Here is a 12618-nt window from a genome sequence, read left to right on the forward strand (position 1 = left end):
TCTTTCATCTCTAATTTTTTTTCGGAGGCATTGAAGATAAGTTTAATTTATGATCTGGTCTTTAGTATCATATCTAAATGCTTCTGCAGCAGCTACCAATATTTAAAATTTTAATTCCATGTGTCATTTTTCACCTAACGAAAACTTCAGATGGATGAGGAATTAAAACTGCAATGTACCTCGTATTTCTATTCAAGTCGTAATGTTCATAGTCATAAGTATTTCTGCTACTGTGTCAGTTACTGGTTATCCAAAACCATCATTGCTTGGATTGCTTAAAGCTGTATCATAAGTTGTTGCCACTAATTGTCATTTTATTTCCTTGAAAGTTTGTTTCTTTCAAGCAAATTTCCATTATTGTTTTCTTTAATGTTCTATCTTCCTTTTGTGTTAGTTTTAGGTAACTGGCAACCATGAAGCCGGATCGCAGTTTTTGGCCCTAAAGAATTAAGAATTTCCTATCTTTTTCATTTTTAATATCTTCCAAAGCATCTGCATGACTAATTTCAAAGAGATCGTCCATAATATCCTCAATAGAACCTTTCTCCCTTTTTCTTTGAAGTTCTAGAAAAAAAATTCTGTAAATGTTTCCATTCGTCATGGAGTTCGACTGATTTGACAATGCAGTGGTTCATTCTTCTAGTAGGAATTTCTGCTTTAACTAGAAAGCACAAACTTCTTGAATAAAAATGCTTTAAACTTTGCTGCTCAAAGGTAGTTTTGCTCCAACAATTTGATTGGAAATGTGACCTCTGACCAGATGTGGCGTTTTCTTCAAGAGGGGGCAATGGGAATCCAAGGAGAAGGATTGAAGAGATTCTGGATAGGGGAGAAACTCCTAAGATGTTTAAGTTCTATTCTTTTTTGCACAATTCATCAAATTTACTTGTAAACAGATGCACAACATATGTATTGTGGTGTATTTGACCCTATAAAACTAGGGATTATATATATATATATATATAAAGCTGCAGTTTTTATTTTTCATATCAGAGAAGCAAACCACTGTAAAAATGGAACATGTTCTGAGTGTGACAATTTATTTATTTCATGAATTGGAATAATTCATATATAAATTTGTAAGAATGGTCACGGTACAAACACAAACAACTTTTAAGAGAAAATAAATGATCATATACAATGTTATACTTAACTAGAAAATAAGATTTATTTCGTTACCTAAATAATATACCTATTGTGATCCAAATGGAAAACATAAAGTGAATTATCATATTCACTTAACAAAAGTGAATGCCATGTTATGGAAAACACTGCATGCTAATATAGATGATAGTACTCAAATTTAATTATATTTCCAATTAGTTATAAAATCATTCATAAATTTAAGTGTACTGATAAGAATAATTCAACTAAAACTGACAGAGAATTTTTCATAAAATTGTTGTAAAAATAATTGCAGCAGCAGGAATTTGTGACGAGTAGTGAATGGAGGCTTCGCTAAAAAGTTTCAATGCCCCAGGAGATGCCTGAGGAAAAAGGGTGAAAGCATTAGAAGGTCACAGAAAAATCAGTTAGAGTAAAATAACACCTGTAACAAGATATCAGATCGTCAAAAATACAAATATGCTAGATTCTTTTTTTAAAGCTTGCAAAAAGATGAAAAAATCTTTTTTTTGCTGAAAATTTGATTATTTCATGCTTGTTGAGGCACTCGTTAAACTTTTCCAGCTGAGCTAATATTTTTCACACAGTTTTTTGTCCATTGAAACAAAATAGGAGGGGGGGGAGCTAACTTTTTACAAAGTAGACTAAGAGCCACCCTCATTTTCACATATGTACTGTATTTTCCTTCATATAATCTGTGGATTATCTGTTAAAAAAGTGTAAAGTTAATGAGGTGTGGATTATACGTTGCCACAGACTATCTGTGCTTTTTTTTTCGCTAGAACAACACATTGATCCTCAATATTTACAGTAGGATTCATCAATAGAGACCATTTCCGCTGCCTGTATGTTTCTTTTACATAGAATGTACCTCTTACACGATTCAGACTAGGTAAAATAAACAATGCACAATTATGGACAAAGCCTTTATTTGCACAAGATTAGACAGTTTGCTCCTTTGTATTTAAGTAATTAGGGTACTCTAATCGTGATTTCAAGAAAAAATCATTATTTTTAAAATTAATTTTGATTACACCTTAAAAGTTATTACTTCTTCTCGTTTTAAATTTACTAGTTGCTAAAATTGTATGTTAAATCAAAACCTCTTTTTTTTTCATTGTATTATCCACAGATTATACAAAGATTTTTTTCCTTCAGGTCAATTTTAGGACCCGTGGATAACACATAGGAAAATACCATATACATCTAGTAGCTTGTAATGTGTTTGAGACAATATGCTTTGTACGCTAAATTTCTTATTCAGCTTTAGTTATCTTACATGGCTTAAAGCTCACAATAACTTAACCCTCTAAAAGCTTTCCCTTGAAGCATTTTGTGAATTTCCGAATTGTTTCTCATTCATGCATACATTTCAGTTGTTCTAAGGTGGCATTATATTGAGCCTTAAAATGAGTACAAATTAGTACTAGACATCCCGAGGAAGTGTAACTTTCAAAAAAGTTTGGACATAACGTCACCTAAAAGCAACAGTCAGATATCTTACTGTTATTAGATGTCTTACTGCTGTTCTGAGACAAGGATATAGTGTGTTGCTCTGAGGTGATGATACGTATACATATAAATAGGTAGTTTACTTATGTACGCTATTGCATTTTTGTCTGTATAGGTGTGGGACAAGTTGTTTTGCAAATGGCAGCCACTACACCCTGCAAAAAGTGCATTGGAATTGAAAAGGCTGATGTGCCAGCTAAATATGCAGAGGTATGTTTGCAAAATATCTGAAAAAAAAAAAAAAAAAACGTACATACATATATATGGGTGATTCTCCAAAAACCTGACATTTTCCATTCACATTTTTTTAAAAATTAAAATTATACTTATTCTTGGTTAGGAGAATTATTAGGAGAAAAACTTTAGCTATGTTACACTCTCAAAAGAGGAGTCAAATTTTCATACAGCAAGAAACTGACAAGGAGCACCAAGAGAGTTACAAAATGAGTTTCTTCATGGGTTATCTAAAATGTAACTATAGTAATAAAGAAATAACTGAAGCCTAAATCAAAAAGTAGGGTTATTAAATGAGTTGCCATATTATTCACTCTCAATACCTTACATTTCGAATAATGGACATTCATTTCAATGAAAAAAAAATAAATTACTACATTAAAATTTTTTTTTAAATTAACCATACACGGTATGATAAAATTTACAAAAGGAAAAATTACCTTCTCATTACCTGCAAATTGTTTTATGGTTCAGGAAATACAAACATAAAACAAAAAGAAAAGCAGCAATATTAATAACATATATTTTGATTTCAATTTAAAGCAACTACGAAATTTATAGCAACTTCACTTACCTATTCGAGCAGCATTTAGGTAAACAAATGTCTAACCAATAAATCTCTTTCGGAACACTTCGTCTGAACAGAAAAATATTAATTAAATAGAATTATTCCATTGATATATTTTTGGTATGCTCTTTGTCAAATTAAACTTTCTTTTTTTCAATCAATCTTATTTTCCAACTAATGTATTGAAAATAAATCCTTCTATTCTACGGGATGCATTACCAGGGCTTGAGAAATAATTCTAGGAGAATGATTTTTTTTGCACCAGGAGTAGGACATTTTTTTAGAAAGGAGTATGACATTTTCCAGACAATTTGCCTGTTACAATTTACCCAAGATTATATATATATCTCTAGATATATATATCTATATATAGCTAGAGATATATATCTCTTAAGGTAAATGTTATTTTTCTATTATAATCTAATTCAACCACACACTGTGAGTAGAGTTAAAATTTTTCGTTTATTATAAAAAAAAATATATTGTCCATGAGAATGACAGCGAAAATGTCACATACCCTATTCTTGAAATTCAAAATGTTAATGAGAACAGCAGACAAATCATCTTAACAAAATACTCAAGGAATCCATCAAAATGGTGATAATAAACAGTTTAGTAGTACAGCAGATTAAAAATTCCTTATTTTTTATTTATAATATCTCATTCCTAGGACAGGAGAATGACATGAAAACTTGAGGACAAAGTTTAAAAACAATGTACCTTGATGATTTTAATAACTAAATTTATTTAAAGAATGCTCTTTTACACCTTTAAGTATGCTTAATTTTGTCTTACAAGTTGAATTTGTTGAGTGTTGATGTAAAATTTTAAACTAATTTAAGTCCACTTGAAAGACGGAGAGGGACACGCCAAAAGTGCCTTTCTGGTTATTCAAAAATTTTTGTTGAAAAACTAAATGAGTTATCCACATATAAGTTAAAAAAACCGTGATTTTATGACCACTTTACCCCACCAGACCCTACGACTTGTTCTTTTCTTTTATGATTAATTGCTGTGAATCCTGAAGTATTTCAGTTAATTGATTCACTGTAATTCTTTTATTGCTTCTGCAGCTAACTATTTGGCTTAATCTTCTCTTATTTTGTAAAGTTTTTGAATTTTGGAGAGCCTGATTCATTCCAGAGATTATCACCAGGTTTTGTCTCGTCCTTTCAAAGGTTATCCATTAGTTTAAAACATAATTCTTGAAACAGTAAACATTTCTGCATGTTCATGTTTTTTTTTATAGTTAAAAAGGTGTTTGTTTGCCCAATTTAATTCTAGAAAATAGTCAAAATTGCAGTGGTTGAATTTAGATAAAAAATATGTAATAGAACAATAAAAAACAGCATTGTTTTGATCCACAATATCTTCATGTAGTGTTTTTTCATGCAGTAAATTACACTGAACTGTGCATTCCAAAAAACAAAATTTTACTTTCTATCAGGACCAGAACAACTGTACCCTTGTCAGGGCTGGCATTTTGGCTCGAATATGTAGTGGTAGGTTTTTGAGGCTGCTCTGGATTTCTGAGTTTTCCAAAAGTGTATTCTTTTTTCTAAAAAAGCTTTCCCATGATTTTCCTTTGGTGCATTCCCCCCTTTTCTACTTAGCAAGCGCACTGGCTATGAAAACTCTGATTTAGAATAGAAAACTTCAAATTATTGCAAAATTTGAAAAAAAAAAAAAGTTTCTTTGGCAATTTAAGTGATGAAAAATTTAAGTCAGATGGAAACAGAAAATAGAAGAAAAAAAAAAAGCTTTTAGTTTCGACAGGCTACTTTTCTAATCATTTTGAACTACTATCTTACTTTCGCACCTGAAAGTCTATCAGGTGCAGATTAGTAATCTTATAGACTCCACACTCTGTTGAGAGAATCGTGATAAATAATAAACAGTTTTCTAACTTTTAATAACACAGGGTTCGTACGCTCTGGGAAACCTGGAATTGTCGGGGGAATACATAGTTAAAAATGTCAGGGATTTTTTGAATTCCCCCCCCACCCATTTTTTCCCCCGGGGAATTTTGTACCATGGGATCTAATCTTCGTTTTTGTCAATGTTTCCTGCAAAAAATTTGAAATTTTGAGGTACAATGACGCTGGGAATAAAAAAAAAACTGCAGTCGCCGTTTTTGTCTTCAATAGGTCCCAAGAAAAAAATTCCTCAGGGGAACAGGAATTATGCACAAACTCAACAGGGCCGAAGACAATTGACTGCTTCAGAAGCACAAGCCTGAGGATGGGAGGGTTAACCAGAGAAATCTTTTTTTGATCGGAAACTCTTTTCAGAAACGTGTGAAATGTAGTTGCAATGTTTGGTCATCACAAGATAGAAGTAGACTCGATGCTTAAAAGCCTAAGTTTCCCGAAACAAAGCAGAATTGGATGTTTTCTTTCACTGCGAACGAATGAAAGTAATGCAAAATGTGCTGCAAATTGTTTTTTTTTTTTAATTTTTAAATACAGTAGAAGACCGTTATAACGCACACCTTGGGACCAGAGCTTTTGCATTATACAGGTTTGGCGTTATATAGGTCACTAATATTCAGTATATATATATATATATACATATATATATATATATATATATATATATATATATATATATTAGCACTTCAGAATTAGTTCTATCTGCAATGAGTATTAAAACATTAATTATACAAATAATCATTCACAAATAAATATGCTTTACAAGTAAAAAAAGTGAATTATCCTGCACTTCTGCCAGCTTCATACTTTGCATAACAGCTGCATTTTCAAGAACCATCTGATATTTTCTCTCTACTGTGAATATTAATTTTCACTTAAAAGCTTTGAATTAAGCTGGAAAGATGAAAAACTGTTTCAAAATTTAATTTTCCTAACAATTTTTATGTTAGCAAGGCGAAACAAAGGGATTTTTTAAACTTAAAAACCTATTGTTTACTTCTGAAAAGTTGTGCAGTTTATAGAGAATTGCGTTATATAGGTCGGCATTATAAAGGTATTCTACTGTATGTAATTTTCGTAAGAAATGAAAAATTTTGTTCTTGAAACTTCATCTTACCTGCATTGCCTTTGACGCAGATGTGCTAAAAGCTTTTCAACAGAATTGTTGTTTCATGGAGATTTATTATCTTAAAATTGTTCTCGTGCTACAAATTCTAAAAATTATTTCTTAATTTTTGGAGCATCAGCCATATTTGGTCATTCCCAAGATGGAAGTACACAATGCTTATGAAGTGCCTAGGTTTCCAAAAATGGTGTCGGATGTTTATTGCAATGCAAACTATTGAAACCAATGCACAATGTGCCCTTTTTTTTGTGGAAAATTCGTAATTATTTATTGGAAAAATACAAAATTTTATCTTAAATTTTTTTTTTATTCTAATGGATTTAGACCTGTCTATTTTGTCTTAATTGTAGTTTTTTAAGGATTATTAATTATTTATAACTACTTTTATGCTACAAGTTTTGACATTTTACTTTTCTTAAATTTTTCATTTCATCTCCATATTTGATCATATACAAGATGGAAGTAGACATAAATTTCCAAAAACGGAATTGGATGTTTATCTCAATGTAAACTACTGAAAGTAATCTAAAATGTGCCCTAAATTATGAGTTTTTAAAATTATTTTCTGGAAAATAATAATTTTAATGTAAGCACCCATTACCCCTTCCCTCTTGCTCGCGTGAATATGCCGGGCTGGGGTTTCGATCTTCATTTCTCGCGCCCATGATATTGCTGTGCTGGGGTGTGCAATATTAATGCGACGAAACAATTAAAATCAATCCATTTCTGTGGCCTGGAATACATTTTATTTCTCTTTTTATACACTAGATGGCAGCACCAATAAATTTTAAACATAATTGCAGATTTTAAATGTAATTGCAGAGATGCAGGAAGGAATTTTGGTACTAACTTACCAGATTGTGACGTTGGCCTCTGTATCTCAAGCTTTGAAATCTTCCACACAAGAAAAATTTACTTATCTTTACTTATATTACACAAAAGATAATAAAATTATTTTTTAATGTTTAAAAGATGTATTTCTTAAATTGTCGCTACTTGCTTGGGCTTGCTTGTTGACTTTTTATAAAATTTTAAATTGTTTTAAAATTTCAATCTAAAAAATATTGAAAATAAAAAATTGAATGCACATGTTGTTCATACACTTATTTTTATATAATTTTCTTAAATAACAAAAATAGACACTTTTATGACTGTTTTCTTGAAAATTATCCGATCGTTAAGGGGTTAACCCATTAAAATGCAATAGAAAAAAAAACTAATGATTATTAGCATCGGCGGTATAATATAATGATAATAGGCAGATATTGATTTTTGTTATTATGCTTAATATGGTATGCCCATCGATGCAACAAGTTAGTCATATTTATACTGTAAAATAGCTTTGTATTTTGCTAAATGTGTTTTGTGTTATTTACTAATAAAAAAATAAAAAGTATTGTAAACCAAAAGTCGATGCTAAAACTACAGCAGTTACAGCAAAACTCGAATATCACGCGTGACATGTGGCATCAAAGAAACGTTAAAATAAGTTGAAAGTACTTCGTTTTTAACAAGTAGTAAACGAATGAGAACAATTTTGAACAAAACATTTAAAAAAGAAATTAAATTTTGAGTAAAAAAGAAAATATTTCCAATGTTTTTTTTAAATGTATAACAAATCTAAGGGGAGTTCTTTTGCATTGCTACTTTAAACAATTTTAATTATTTTGAAAATATTGTAATTTAATCTTAATTTTTAATGACACGAGTAACCTGGAATTTCCTGAAAAACAACCTGGAAAAGTCAGGGATTTTTTCTTTAACCAAAAGTGTATGAGCCCTGTAACATGACAACGTGACTGTATTCTGTCCGTTTGTACTGTTAAAAAATGAAATTTCTTTGACAATCCTAAGTGACAGATATCCATTTATGGGTTTGGGAGGGTTTTTTATGTTAAAAGAGAGAGTTTCAAAATACTGAGATATAAGCCATAACAAAGGTGAAAGTTGTCCATTATCTTCTGTTAAATGCACATACTCTTTCAATTTTTAAATCATATCACTTTTATTGCTTTTTTTCCCAATTATTTTATGCCTCTTTTTCCCTGTTTTTTTGAATAGGAGATGGATAGAACATTTCGATTTTGGATGAAATGGGTATGGAAAGAAGTATGGTGAATACATTCTTTTGCGTGGAGACTTTTTGTCCGAAGAGCATAGAGATACCCTCCTGAATGCTACGTAAATAATTATAATTCTTTTAGATGTCACTTCGTACACTGATATAGTATTTCTTTAATGTGTTGAAGCTACATACAGATTGAATGTGTGATGTCACTTTTAGAGCATAAGAAAAGTTGAATGCATCAGAATTGGGTTCCTATGAATTTATTATTTTCCTAGTTTTAGTAAAAACTGGTTGTTTCATATTCCCCCCCGCTTCTATGCTGTATAGAAGGAGAAATGAACTTGTGCTTTCACACATTTTATTCTGTATGTAATTTAATTGATGTTTGACAAGTGTAAGTAACACTAACCTGCCCAATTTAAACTTTTTTTTGGTTGCCTAAAGTAAAATATGTTATTTTACATAATGTCAGCGTGTTGAAGACAAATTTTCAATCCATATACTGTTATCATATAAGTTTTTTTTTTTTTTTTTTTGTGTGAAAACACTCCACTATAATTACGTGAATTTCAATCACAAACATGTTCATAATGGTTTTTATTTCAAAGAAAAAAATGAATGTACACAACTTGATGAATATAGTTACGGTATAACATTGATTTACCAATACCCGATTTAACGGTTTTCTCGATTTAATGATACATTTTACTGGTCCAGATTTGACTGCATTGAATGTCTATGCTCCTCGATTAAAAGATATCCTTGATTTAACCATTAACTTTTTCCAGTCCCTTGACAATAGTTAAAGCTGGGTTATTCTGTATACAATTACTCTTTGGACACATGGAAAAATGTTGTAAGGAAAATAAAATTAATTTTAATTAATTCTTTACAGAAGAAAAGCATTTTTCCAGAGATTTATTTTGACTACACAGTTTACATGTATTAATTTCTAAATTACTTCATAATCAAGTAACTTTTGAAGAACATTTTGTTACATTTTCAGAAATTTTATGAAGAAATGACCTCTGAGAATGACTCGTTGCCTACGTTTTCAGACAAAAAAAAATGTTTCCTTACAGTACCTCTCATAGCTTATCGCCAAACCATCTGAAATCATAAAAGTAGAAATATGGTAACTAAGTCATTTTCTTCTTTAAATATATATATATATATATATATATATATATATATATATATATATATATATATATATATATATATATATATATAAGCAAAAATTATTTTTTTGATAAAAACCTTTCATCAATTAAAGCAAAGAAAATTGACCTTGTTACGTGCAGAAACTTATTATCTAATAAAATCTCTTTGGCTTCTTAATTTCAGATGATCTGGTCATGAGTATTTAGGGTTACTAATGTTTTTTTTTTTTTTTTTTTTTTTGGAGGCACTAACGAGAGCCTTTGTCAGTGGCTTCTTTATTAAAATAAAAAAAAAAAATTCGCATATTTTTCAAATGTTACTTTATCACTTAGAAATTATAGAAATAAATATATATCAACTGTGTCATAAAAAACATATCAAAAATGTGTGTTTTTTTGCATCAAAGTCACATTACTGGCCCATTAAAAATAAAAGGTACATGATAAGAACTTTCTGACTTTAAATTTGATATCAGCATGCCAAAAATTTAAAACCTTTGAACTTCAGAGACAACAATTTCATCACAGGCTAGAGTAATTTGCAGTATTATAGTGAATAAAGTTATTACCAAAATAATAAACTATTGAACTACGGGTTCTAGTACAGAGGATGGTCCTAAAGAATATTCCTCTAAATATGAAGCCCAAGTAGTTCACTGAGCCTATCGAACCAAAATTTCAAACATGGTTGTGTGAAGATATGTACTGAAGATTCTGATAATTTTAAGCAGCATAGAGCTCATGGTGAGTTAAAGTGAGAAAATTTCAAATGAAAACACACTTTTGCCTTGCATAAATTGATCCCTATTGAAAAACACAATTGGTGTTGGAATAATTGGTGTGTGATAAAATTTGCTCATTGGTATTTTTGAGTACTTGACTAGAGAAACACTGCCAATAAATGTTTTTTTTACAAAAAATGCTTTGCATGTGGTGTTCTGATCAGGGAAACACGATAGTGTAGTAGTGAAAAAATTTTAAATTGTTAGCAACCAAAAGATCAGATTGAGACATTTTTTGGGTGCATAAATTATTTGCCCTATTATCAAGATAAAGGATCTTAAAATCTGCCTAAATTTTATAGAAAAGTCATCAAATGTAGAGACTAAGCGAGAAATGGAAGTAGAACGCAACTTCGCCGTCTGCATGTTGGACATCCTCAGCTGTCAAAATTATCTTAACACTCATTAAATGAATCGAGAAAATAAAATTTTACGGTCTGATCAGAATGATCTCCCATCATCTGCTGTCAAAGCAAAACTTCATGCTTAGTTTAGGAATATGGAGAAAAAAATATTACGGTTTAAACAATTATAGATGTCTGAAATTTTGAAGATAGAATCATTTAGGAGGCAGATTCTGTTAGATTTGCATTTAAAAAATAAAATGTCAGCTAAGTCTCTTGGTTCAAATAAAGAAGATGCTTTCAATGCTATTTAGAAATACATTAAACACATTTTGTTAAGCTATTTTTGTCGTATCTGTGCAGATACCCCTAAACATGACTAGCAATAATTATTTACGGTGAAATGAACTTAGTATAAGAAATGTTATTGAACAGAAAACTTGTTGTAACTACATTTGTTATTTTTAAATAAGGACTTTCAGAAAAATTTGCACTCGCATAGGTTAGATTGATTATTTACAAAACGACTGTTGTGAATTGAACAATAACATGAGTCACAAATCAAAGAGACGAGTTGTGAACTTTAATCATGAATTTCTCAAATTGAGCTCCACTGCAGATACCACATTTGTGCTTAACATGGCACTATACTCTTTGGACTGCTACTTATTTTTTTTTCCCATTATGATACTATTATATGGTTTCCTGTCAAAATTGGTAATTCTACTTCTGCCCAATTTTGTAAATTGTGCAAATTCCTTTTCTCTTGTGTTGTCATTAGCCCTTAATAATTCTCTTCTTTTGCAAATGCAGTATGACAGATATTTTTTCTTTTTTTTGTATGACATTTGTTTTTTCACATATTGATCAGTTTGAGCAAGGAAGAAGATTGCTGATGTCATTTAAAAATCTGTAACTTTTCTCACAAACCATAACTATGAGTACTGTTTGAGATCATCACCATCTCTGGTGCATACCTTTGAACAACTATGGGTCATTCCATGTCAAGTGATCCAAAATTTGGGAAATTTTTTCCCTCACCCTTTTGTATTTCTTTGAAATTTGGCTCATCGAGTGTACCCTTCGAGGTAATTAAAAGTCCAAATTTTTAGATTTTTATCTCTATTATTTTTTTATTTATGACACTTTGATTTTTCGAAAAACCCTCTTTTTTTCATGGATGTTTGAACATAAAATGGACGATAACTCAGCACCAAATATAGATAGAAAGATTTGGTAAAAAGCATTTTAAAGTACATTAGTTGCTGTTTAATTGGATATGCATCATGACTAATTTCAGAAAATTTTTAATTTTTAAAAAATGAAATTTAAATTTTAAATTTAAATTTCTCAGAAAAGGTATAATGAATTTTTTTTTAAAAAATTCTCAAAAATTTGTGTGTACTTTATCTTTATTTGTGCAAAGTTTCAAGTTGGGATCTCAATGGGATCATATTTTTATGAATTTTTAAATAAAATTTGACTTATGAAATAATGACATTTTTCAGATTCTAACTAGTTAAATATGGGGTTTTCTTACTGGGGATGGTCTAGTAAGTAGTAATTGATCATGATTATGCTTGAAATGAGCTGACATGAATTTGTAGATTGGTAAGCGCCCCCCCCCCCACCACTGTTAATAATTTTTTTTTCCAAAACATTTCGAAAATTAAAATTAAATAAATAAATAAATAAAACAAAATAAATAGTAAACTTATTAAAAGTTGGTAAATAATCTTCTTTAAAGCAAGAAAAAGCCCCCCCC

The 12618-nt window shown here is 30.1% G+C and overlaps 1 pseudogene; it reads left to right on the top strand.

The window, feature by feature from the left end:
• Window positions 1-12618, top strand: part of LOC129233584 (serine/arginine repetitive matrix protein 2-like) — an 81951-nt pseudogene that overhangs the window by 12060 nt on the left and 57273 nt on the right.

The sequence above is a fragment of the Uloborus diversus genome, unplaced genomic scaffold, assembly GCF_026930045.1.
Source record: "Uloborus diversus isolate 005 unplaced genomic scaffold, Udiv.v.3.1 scaffold_548, whole genome shotgun sequence".
Lineage (NCBI taxonomy): Eukaryota > Metazoa > Arthropoda > Arachnida > Araneae > Uloboridae > Uloborus > Uloborus diversus.